Here is a 12,149-nt window from a genome sequence, read left to right on the forward strand (position 1 = left end):
CACATCTTCTTTATCTATTCTTCTGTCGATGGACATTTAGGTTGCTTCCATGTGTTGACTATTGTAAATAGTGCTGCAATGAACACTGGGGTGCGTGTATTTTTTCGAATTATGGTTTTTTTCCCAGATATTTGCCCAGGAGTGGGATTGCTGGTAGCTCTAGATTTAGTTTTCTAAAGAACCTCCATACTGTTCTCCATAGTGGCTGTATCAATTTACATTCCCACCAACAGTGTAGGAGGGTTCCATTTTCTCCATGCCCTCTCCAGCATTTATTGTTTGTAGATTTTTTGATGATGGTCATTCTGACGAAGGGGGAGGTGGGGGTGGGACTCTTGATAAACTGGCTTTGTAAGATTCTTTGCTAAAACTGAGATCAGCTCGAAAAGGAAGGGACCTAGCTAAGAAGAAGACTCAGAGGAGCCTGACTGAAGTTTGGTCAAAGAAGGAGTCTTTGTTATGGCCATTGCCATGAGGTCCTAATGGCTCCTGGACTCTCCTTGCTTTTCTCCACCTGAGATTGTGGCTTTTCTCCTTTTTCACATCCCTTTCTCTTGGAAACAGAGAAGTCTGCAACCTGGAATGATCACTTCCTTGCTAGCTGTTCCATTTGTCCTGGACTGGTTAAAGGCCAGAGAAAAGAGGATTAGCAGAAGGAGAGTGGGGCTGGAGATGGTTGATGGTGGTCAGGGAGGGGGAAGATTAACTGGAAATTTACTCATATGGTATAAATTTTTTCTGAGAAAATACTTCCTGAGGTCTAAATATCAGGGAATTTACTGCACAGAGTTCAGAGCTGCCTTCCTGCTCCCAGGATATCTCCTTAGTGAAAATGCAGAGTCTGTGCAGTGATTCTGTGAAACTCTTTCCATGCAAAGTCCTATTATGTTTGCATGAATATTTATACAAAGTCATAGCCCAGGAGAGAAAACTGCTAATGTCCTGTAGGTCTAGACACTTTGTGTGGATAATGGTAAAAATCAGTATTCTGGTCTCATTTGGGGACCATTACCATGACTTTAAAATTCAAGATATATCATTTTCCCAGCAGCCTGAGTGTAGACACAAAGTCATTGGGTGATTAATGATTAGGATCCCTTAAGAGTGAGCTGTGAAGGCGCCAGACAAAATAGAATTAAAATGTTGCATGTTACCTAACCTTCCCTCAGGTGGCTCAGAAACTCCCTGAACACTTGTCATTTGTTGCATCCTCTTAAAAGTCAGTTGCATTTTCAAATATCTGAAGACTTAGTGAGAATCTTGATTGAGGTAGAGTTTGTTTTATTTCTTTTTCCCAAATGATGATTGCCTTTTAGATGATGCTCCATTATTTCCATGGGTTTTTGTTTCCCAACAGGAAAATATGGGTACAAATACTTATACCATAAGAATGCTGTAAGAATGAATAAAATTATATGAACCTCCTAGTAAAGAGCCTAGCATATAGTAGACCTTCCATAATGGTAGACGTTGTTATCATTATTATGTGTGAGGGACATTTATTTTGGTCTATCCAGAATCTAGTTCCTATAATTGGATCCAGTTCCTGTAGTTCTTACAACATCTCTAATTTTCTTTGGGGTTCCATTCCTCCCCAACTCTGAGTTTAAGTGGTTCAGATCATGCCGAGAAGATCATACCTTAGCAAGCAGAAATGATAATGACGATTCATTATTCACAAGAACTTTACTAGGTGCCAGTCATTGTTCTAAGCACTGTCATGGATTGTCTCATTTACCATCTGCAACCACCCCACGAAGGAATGCATGATGAAGACAAGGTGCTATTACCTAGGACCCCAGAATATTGTGGCTCAAAAGACACAGAAGCTGATTTTTCTCTCTCCTGTAGTAGTTCTGATTAATGGGTCCAGGTTGGCTGGGTCAGCTCTGCTCTATGTGGCCATTCAGAGACCCAGTTCCTTCCATCTGTATTTCTCAGTCATTCTCAGTGCACTCTTCTCATCTGCGTGGTCAAAGCTGGATCTCTGCCATGTTTGTATTTCAGCTGCCTAGATGGGAATAAAGAGCATGGAGAAGATATGCCCAATATCTTAATTCCCAGGTCTGAAAGAGGCTCACATCCTCTCACTACATTCCATTAGTCAGAACTTCTTCACATGGACACAGTTAAAACCAAGGGAAGCTGGGAAATGCAGTCTAGCTGGGAGCAAGTCTCTTCTATGAGTGAATAAAAGAGTTGACTTCAACAGGCACTAGGAGTTATAAGCATTAGAGGAAATATAGATAATACAGGTAAATGGTTATTCACTCAGTTTTATGGGGTGGGACAGGCTAAGAGAGATTAAATCACCACAGGGCATTCTGTCTGTATATCCACAGACATAAATCTACTCGACAGTTCCTGTACCACTTTCCTGGAATCTCTGAGAGAGATTTCCAGCCATGGGAATAGAGTTGGATAGCTCACAAAGTCAAAGGTCCCAGAGTGAACATCAATCAATTAGGGGCAAAAGTTAGTGGTTACCCAATACTCTCTATCCCTCCATGGCACTGTTCTGAGATGTGGTCCACAGACTCAGAGGGACTCCAAAGTGACTTTCAATTGTCCACAGCAGTAACCTGTGATGAACACATCCTTTATTATCTCTCTGGCATTCTTTCTCTCACTCCTCTCTTTCCTCATATGCTTCATGGAATCACCTCCTAAATAAACTGCTTGCATTTAAGTCTCTTCTCAACTTCTATGTTTGGGCACTGAAACTAAGAAATTCACACAGTTAATAAATGGGGAACCCGATATGAACTTGGCTGGCTCTATCCAGACCTGCCCTCTTAACGACCTCTCAAAACTTTCCCAAAATCCTGAGCAGGAGACCTGCGTCTCACTAATCATTTTATCTACTGACAGTGGGTACAATGCCTGATATATACAGGGGCAGGGAAAGGAAGACAGATGGTTCAGCCCGGAATGTGAGCTTTCTGTGTGATAGGCATGGTGCTAGTTACTTTACCCACCTTATTTCATTTAATCTTTTTTTTATTATTATTATTTCATTTCATCTTGCTCTGTATCCACAGGTACATCTTTGGATCTCCAGAACTCAGCATAGTGCTTGGTCCAAAGTATATGCTCAGCAAATGAGTAGTGAAGGACTACATTGAATGGATTAATTAATTACTCTTAATGAAATAAGTGTTATTATTACCTCAATTTTTTCAGATAAAGAAACTTACATTTAAAAAAATTAATCGCATTTCAAGATGACAGCTAGAAAGGAGCACGTGGAGGAACAAATTGTGATGCTTTTTGAGTATTTGTTGTAGCCCTGACTCTATGTTAAGAGCTTCACTTACACTAACTTAGTTAATCCTCACACTGATTCTACGATGGAGGATGTAAGTGTATTTTCCAGATGAGGAATTGGGGGTCAGAGAGCCCAAATAACAAACACAAGATCACTCAGCTAATAGGAGACAAGGCTTCAATTTGAAGCCAGATCCGTTCATCTCCAACTGCTCTGTCTTTTCCACTATAATAGATAATCATAACTAATAATTGCAAACATTTAATTACTTACTAATTAAATAATTATTTCACTGTGCTAAGTGCCCTTTTCATGCCTAACTCATTCAGTTCTTGTAACAATCCTACGAGGTAGGTATTATAATTACCCCCAATTTTCCATTGAGCCAACACACTACCTCTAGTTTACTAACATTGAACTGAACAATCTCACCCCTTGGAGGATTCATTGCCACTGTCTTCTAACTTCCACTGCTGTCAATGAGAAGTATGCTCTCAATAAAATTGTGAATAATTAAGTACCTTGTAGATAATCTGTTTTCCTCTGGCTCGCTGCTTTTAGGATCTTCTTATTATCTTCGGGTGCAGTTTGGTTGTAATTATAAAGTTAATTTCTGTTTATTTATCTTGCCTCAGCTTTGCTGCATTTCCTGAATCAAAGGAATCATATTTTTGATCCATTCTGGAAAATCCTTAACCATTATCTCTTTTAATATTTGCTCTCATCAATTCATTCTATTTTATTTTTCCTGAAAACTTGAGTAGATATGTTAAACTTTCTCATACTATCATCAATTTATCATTACCTCCCCCCCTTCCCCATATTTCCATCTTTTTGTCTCTTTATATTGCATTATAGGAATTTTCTTCAAATCTATTTTCTGGTTCATCGATTCTCTTTTCAATTGTATCTGTTATGTTGTTTAACTCATATTGGTGCCTAATTTCAACAGCTCCATTTTTCATACTTCTTTGGTTCTTTCTAAAACCTACCTTGTCTTATTCCTGGAACATATTTTAATTTCTGATTATTTCTTTAAATATTTTAGATATGCTTTTCCTATATTTTATACATGATAATTTAAATAGATGAATGCTAAGTGGATTTAATTCTCCTGATTCTTGTTCCTGTTAACCCTATCTATGGTGGCTTACTTCCTCTAGTGTTTTATATTCTATCACTTTGGATTTTCAGCTAATGTTTAAATTGCTGGTATTCATCTTACAAAGAGTAATTGTGTTTGTTTCTGTCAGGTCCCCTGAGAACTAGGAACTTTGTTATACAACAGTTGATAACTAAAACACCATTCCTTCTTGTGACTCTCTGGTTGGCCAGAGTGATAGGCATACAGCATCTTCTTCATTTCTTGCTCTACTTGTGGCCAACAAAAACGATTGTAGGCTGCACCAGGCCAGAGAGAACTTGACTGGCACCTAGATCTTGGACTTTCCAGCCTCCAGAAATAAATTTCTGTTCCTTAAGCCATCCAGTCTTTGGTATTTTGTTATAACAACCTGAGCTGACTAGGACACCAGATAATTCCTTTTTTGCTCCTGGAAGAGTGAAACATCCTGAGTTATAGGAGGCCTTTGGGTTGCCAAGGTCAAGACCTTTGAGGAGATGAAGCTCTATTCTCCAATGAGGAGGTGGAAATCATTTTTTTATGTTTGAGAGGCTGAATGAGGAGACTGCATGATCTTGAAGGAAGGCCATGAAAGGGGAAGTATTGGGGTTCTGAGCCTGTAAGACAGCAACCTGGACCCTTTGTTGACGGTTAAGTGTGAAACCTGTGGCAAAGGTACAGAGCAGATGAGAAGGAACTTTCTGCCAGTTTCTAGGGCACTAACCACGTGGGGGCTCAGACAGTAATGACTGGCTCACTCAAGCAGGCTGCCACTCTGCCATCGAACCTCATTTTAGAAATGTCACCTGTTAACCTCCCTGATTTCCCTGAGGTGGCAGTTTGCCACTTTCTGTGCCTCAAGGCTCATCTCGCTGCTGCACTGCCTCTTCCTGTTCACCACCTGACTTGGAAACAGGTGTAGTTCAGGTTGCGTTCCCCAGGAAGCTGGCAGTGTGCGCATAAGGCTTATGAGGGAGTGCTTGTAGAATCACCACCCATGGAAAGGAAGGGAAGGAAGCAGGCTTGGGCAGAGGGAGAAGTGGCATTGGGATGCAGTCTTAAAGAAGGTTTTGGCTAATCCCATGGGGAGTTCTGAAGCTGGAGTGGCCCTCCATCAACATCCCACATTGAAGAGAGGGGATTAGGTATTTATATGCTCTCATCCTCTAGTCACTGCATGTAGAAATGCACACACTCTGCAAAGAGTGTGGGACCCTGGAAAAGAGCTTTCTCTTAAGCTAAACAAGTCCAAAGTGGTCTGATAGATAAAGGCTGTCCAATGGCAGTGAGCCCAGCAGCTGGCAGGGTAAGTGCTTTGGTCCTGAAGTGTTTCTGGCAGATATGTCATGGTGTCCACATGAGATGGACTAAGGCATGCTGGTATATCCCGACAACAAGGGTTGGATACACATTTCCGTTAAACTGGAATGTGAAAGGAGGAAGATCCAAGCTGAGGTGAGGAAAAGGAACCTGAAAAAGTAACCTCTTGATATTCTTAGGGCAAGGATGTCTTTCCAGATGTGCTTTTCTTCCTATGAGCTCACTGGGCAGTTTCATATTGTACCGTGACAGCCACAACTGAAATTGCTTCTTGTGTGTATGGAGATTCTGCTCTTAAAAAGAATAGGATTCAGGTAAAGAAAATGTGAGTACACACAGCTGCAACTATTATTCTTTTAGATCTGGATCTCAGGCAATTTGGTGAGTAACTTAATTTTTTCCCATGTGAGGGAATATTAGATTTCTAGAATCCTGTTTGTCTCCCTCAGCTGATGAGCTCGCATGGTCTCTGAGTTGGGCACTCCACAATTTCTGCAAATGTAGGTCCTTTAGTTGGGGCTAAAAGCTCAGATGACCAGGTATCATGGGGTTTTCCTTAATTTATTCTGACTTTGGAATTAGTGAGTTTATAGGTGAAATTTTGTTCTAGGAAACCACATGGGTGTGTGTGTGTGTGTGTGTGTGTGTGTGTGAGCATGTGTACCCGTGTATCAGGGCCAAGAAGGAGCCGCTCTAGGTCTGACCAAGTTGAACTGCCGGGGCCTCTTCCCTCTTTGCGTGCCTGGCCTTTCAGTGTGCGGGGTTGTGATTGCAGCTGTGATGAGAATTGTTACCCTCCCGCTCTTCATTCTCAGACTATCCTTCCTAATGGTAAAGTCCTGTGTTAATGTTCTAAAATACGAAACAATTTAAAAGAAAGAGGGAAAGAGGAAAATGAGATTATATGAGACAGAATAGGGACTTCCACTTCATTCTCCAAGCTGTGAGACCACCGTGCTTTGTTTGCCAAATGATAAGAGATTTGTTTCCTAATCACACGGAGGTTTGTGCATGTCATTCAGAAAGGTGTTCCTGCTCATTTCACAGCTCCGAAAAGGAGTGGACAGTCATCAGAAGGGAAGAATTGGAGCTAACGTAGGAATAATAGGAGTGAAAAAATCAATGTAGAGATGTAATTGAAAGTAAGAGCTGGTGGTCGAGGCAATAGAACGGTGATGTTGTGTGCAGAAACCAAGCAGGATCAAGTAACTGCCAGCCCAGGCAATTCACAGATGTGCATCTTTCTCCTTTCTGGGATAATGCAGGCCTTTGAAATTGTGGACAGGGATGTTATCAGACATGCCTATTCAAAGAGGAGTTTCTCTCTAGTTCTTTTTCATGTCTTTTTTTTTTTTTTTTTCTTACAGAGACTGCCTGAGACGTGGAATGAGTCCAAGCCTGCAACTCTGTGGCTGATATAACTGGACTAGGGCATGTTCCATCCTGTCTTTGAGACTATCTTAGCAACAGGATTCAATTGCTCCCGGTTGGCTCCCTCAATCAAGGCACACCTGACTGGAATGATGACCAGGGATCCTTCAGCAGCCACATAAACCTCATTCCATCTCTCTGGGCTCAGTTTCCGAAAGAAAATTCCTGCAAAAAAGAACTATTTATTTTTCTTTACCAAATGAGAGATATAAAGAAGAAGATTTTAATGTGTTTTTCTTGGGCAAGCGAGTGCTATTCATGGACATTTAAAAAAAAAAAACAAAAAACAAGATAATTCCCCTTGAGAAATACTCATTTCTCTGGTATTACCTTATGAGGACATTCACAGACTTTGCCCATCAATTCCAATAAAAACAATATCGCATTATGGTTGGAGTCAGGAAATCTGGACTGTGTGACCTTGGGCAAGTTACTTAATCTCTCTGCCACAATCTTATGAACAAACTGAAAATAATTCTAGCCATTTCCAGGAGGGAGAGTAAGATTAATGACAGCAAGTATTTTGGATGATTGTCTCTGTGGCTGTTTCTCCCACTCTCTCATTTTGTGTGTGTGCTTTTTTTTACGTTTGATTTTCTTTAGAATCCAAATTCAGCCACCCACATACTGACGCAAAGGCAAAGGTAGTTTCAAATGCAAGATGTCAACGCCTCCACTGGGCTGAATTTTGTATCTCTGGACACAGTCAGCACTTGCAATGTCCTCTATTTCCCTTCTGTGGGAGGAAGAGGCAACTGAGAAGTCCATTTGGAAAAGAACTGTTGCATATATATATATATATATATATATATATATATATATATATATATATGCAATATATATATATATATATATTACTCTCTCCACTCTGTTTCAATAATTTTGTGGCTTCTTGCTCTCAGGAATCCTGTCTCTCCAGCCCCAGTAAACCCTTCCAATGTTCAACTCGCTCATGTAAGAGGTGAGCTGGTGTGGTCTTGCTCCTTCAGCTTAGACATCTGTATTCCCTCCAGTATCTACCTCAAGTGTTTGCCCCACACCTTCACAAGCTGTCACTGCAGGGGATAAACCAATCGTTACTGACCCAATGAATGAGTGCCCCATGACCTCACCAACTCTTCCAGTTGCCATCCCGACTCACCTCTTCTTTTGCTATCAGACTTATTGAGAGGGAAGTCTAGTACTCATAACTTCCGTTCCTCTCCATGGCTATCCAGCTACTACTCCATCATTCTATTAAAACTGCTCTTTCTTCATCTCCATTCTGGGACCACTTCATTCTAGAAATGTGAGCATTATCTAAAGTTGGGTCCTATTCTTCTGGTCAAGTTCATTCCATTGAGTATCTAAATTAGCTCATCTATTTTCTTGGCTTCAACCACCACTTCTATGTGGATGAATCTTATACCTATGGTTTTAGACATCTCAGCTCATAATTTGTTTTAAAATATCCTTTCCTACAATTTGGCAATCTAAGAGCATATGTTACAGGCTTGGGGAGGTCACTTTGTGAGGAATCTGGAATACCACACTAAAGAGTTTGGATGTTATCCTACAAAGGAGTTCATTAAAGACATTTAATTAAAGATAGTAAAGACATGATATAGAAAAATGCATTGTTTTCATTCAATGGAGTGGAAGACGGGTTGAGAGCAGAAGGTGGGGCTTCCCAGGTCAGCAACTCTGATCCTCAAGCTCTTTCCAGCCCTATGCAGTCACCATGCTGCGGCGAAACCCAAATTTCAATTCTTGTGCTTTAAGAAAAAGCAGAAACAAACAGACAAGCTCAAAAGAAGTCATACCTGATTTCCCCTTCTTCCCTGCCAAACACCCAATTCATCATGAATTATTAATTCTCCCACTGTAACAAGACACTCTGTACAGTCTCTTCTAATTCATTTGCCATTTCCCCCCTTTTTAAATTTCTGGCTCTTACCTTTTTTTATACTTAAGAAATAGCTACCTGATCAATTGATTTTACATTCTGCTACCCATCTAAAATTCCCGTATTTCAGGTCTTGACAAATCATTCTCTTACTCAGACAATCTTAATAAACTTCTATTGCCAACAAGAATTCTGAACTACTTAGCTCTCACCCCCAAATATGGCCTGTAATTTCCACCACCATGCTTTTGCTCAAACCATATTACTTGCTTAATAGTGAGCCATATAATGCAATTGTTCTCTGAATTTCTGAATTGATGAAGTACTTCTCTCTCCCATCATTCTAAGCACGCATTGCTACCATGGCTCTTCTAGGCTCAATCCATATCTCCAATGGTTTATTATTGAGACTACATCTCTCCAGATTCAGTGTAACACTACTGGTCTTCCCTAGTATTTTTTGCACTGTTTTGGTTTCTTTAATGAGAATTGGAGCATCCTAGCAGATGAAGAACAATTTTACCTCACTGGTTGGAGGAACAGCCCTTGGCATCCTCACAAAGTGGTGCCCTTAATGCACAGGTATTTTTGTTGTTTTTTTCAGTTGACCCCTTTCCTGATTCTCTGGCCTTGGTGTCCAGAGCAAAGAATGCTCATGAGTTTCAAAGCATGGGTTGGCCAGCAGTTGTTTCTTTTAATCCAGCCTCATCAGCTTCTGAGTTCATGAAAATTCCTTTGAGATTCCTGAAATACTATTCTTAACCTTCAGTGCTATTGTAAGTGTTCATATTTTCTGTGTCTTCAGAGGTATTTCATTTGGAACTGCGTTAAACACAACTAACTAGTTGCTATTTTACAATGAAAATCCATTTTTGTTGGCACTTTAAAAGCTTACTGTAAACAGATGCTCAAAAAAAAAAAAATAGATGAAGTGAGTTAATAAAGCCAGAAAAGAGTCATCGTTGTATTACACACATGAAATAAATATATGCCTCACTCTGACCACACTGACTTCTTTTGTTCCCTTGACTACACAAGAGTCTTTCCCTTCTCAGGCCTATAAACAGGCTGTTCCCTCTGCACGGACCCCGCCCCACTTGACCCTCACATACATTTCCATCTGTTTCCATTGTAGATCCTACTTTATCCTTCACAACTTAGCTTGAGAGTCACTTCCTCACAGAGGCATTCCCTAACTCCCAATATGTATTTGATTGGATCCCTCTACTCTACGTTTTTCTAGTACCTCATAATTTCTTTCAGGGAGATTATCACAATCTGAAATTATATATTAGTTCAGTCATTTGTATATTATCCATCACCCATTTTAACCTCAACTCCAAATGCATAGGGTGTGTGCTCTAAAACAGCAGAAGCAATATCTGTTTCGTTTGAAACTATATATCTGAAGTTTAGCATAGCTCCTTGCACATAACAGGAGATAGGAAATAAAAATTTGTTAAGTCACTTTTGAGTACCCAAGAGAGGATTAAGAATGAAAATAGCTTATGTATTTTATATAGCTTTATATACTTTATATAAAGCTTCATATACTTTTATAGCTTATATACTTTTACAGCTTATATACTTTTACAAACATGACTTTTGAAATAATGGTCACTCTGTGAGGCAGATGACACCATGACACTCAGGATCTTTAAGCCCTGAATCGATTTCCACAGTCTTTCAATCATTTCTCCAGAAAGAATTGCTGCTGACAAAGCAAGCCATCCAAAAAGAAAATGCTCAGAGCAATTCTAAACCCAGGGTTAGTCTATTAGTGCTTAGAAATAATTTCAGGAAATCTGTGGTGAACACAAATTCTGAAGATTGAGAGAGTTATTATTCAGTGAACACATCTTAAATTGAACACATGTCAAATCTCCATGGCATGTCCTTGACGGTACCGCCTCACTCATGTGAGACTTTAAAGTAAACACATTAGGGATGTTTAATTACTTTATCTTTTCAGATTAAAAATGTACATTACTCTGTGAAGTAGTCTTGACTCTGAGATATGCAAAATGCTTTTTGTTTTAATATATTGAATCTGTTGGAAATACTCCAAAATAGTTTCCTATTAAAGAAATCCTATGGTCAAGGCTTTGTAAGTAGGCAGCCTTTTGTAACATGAATAATGTCCTTGTCTCATTTACTAGTAATTATTTGACTATTGAATTTTCTCAAAGAAGGACTCTTGCAGAAAGTAGTCCCATCACGAAGCAAATAATCCCCTAGGAAACTTGCTAAATCAGCCCAAATTCCAGGCAAACATAATTCTATTTTGTGTCTTTATAAGCAGGAAGGAGAAAGAATAACATTCTGTAAACTACTAATATTTCACTTTTTTTCCCTTAAAAAACAAAAACAAAATAAAGTCTCTAATGTAGATTACTTAAATTGACAGGATCAGTAGAGAATAATTGTGCTGTGGAAATGAGTGCCAAGGCTTAAAAGTCCCTTAGTAGAGGGTAGTAATTACTGAGCTTCTACCTTTACCTCTTGAACATAGACCACGTGATCTGAAGGGCCTGAGCTGGAATTCAGCTCCTCTGTTTTCGAGCTGTTTATGCCTGTGGAAAACAAGCAGCATAAAAATCCCACAGGCTTGTAGTGGGAGATGAATATTTCATATAAAGCCCATGGCATAGCACCTGCCATATAATAAGCCCTCAGAAAACAATGACTATTAAGATAACGTAAACCCTTGAAGAAAAGAAGCAACCAACAGGAATAAATGGTTTACAATGACTGCATAATATTTATATAATTAAAATGTAGACATTTTAAACAAGAGTGAATAAATGATTGGACATTTGTGTCTGTGAAACAGCAGTGTGTGTGTGTGCACGCGTGCGTGTGCACATGCGTGTCCACGTGAGTTCACGCACACATGATTTTCTTACAGGGAAATGAAGAACTCTTAGCTGGTGGGTGAGGATTAATATCCCACCCAGTCAGTGTCATTTTCCTGTTCTGGATGGTATATCTAGCTATTACCAACCCTTGCCTGACAGCACCTTTGGAGAAAAGTTCTCTTTTTCTTGTGTTATTTTCCATCTGGATCTAATTGAGGGGAAAAGAACAGCAAAAAGGAAAATACCATTTTGGTTGAGTTAGAT

The sequence above is a fragment of the Balaenoptera musculus genome, chromosome 5, assembly GCF_009873245.2.
Source record: "Balaenoptera musculus isolate JJ_BM4_2016_0621 chromosome 5, mBalMus1.pri.v3, whole genome shotgun sequence".
NCBI lineage: Eukaryota > Metazoa > Chordata > Mammalia > Artiodactyla > Balaenopteridae > Balaenoptera > Balaenoptera musculus.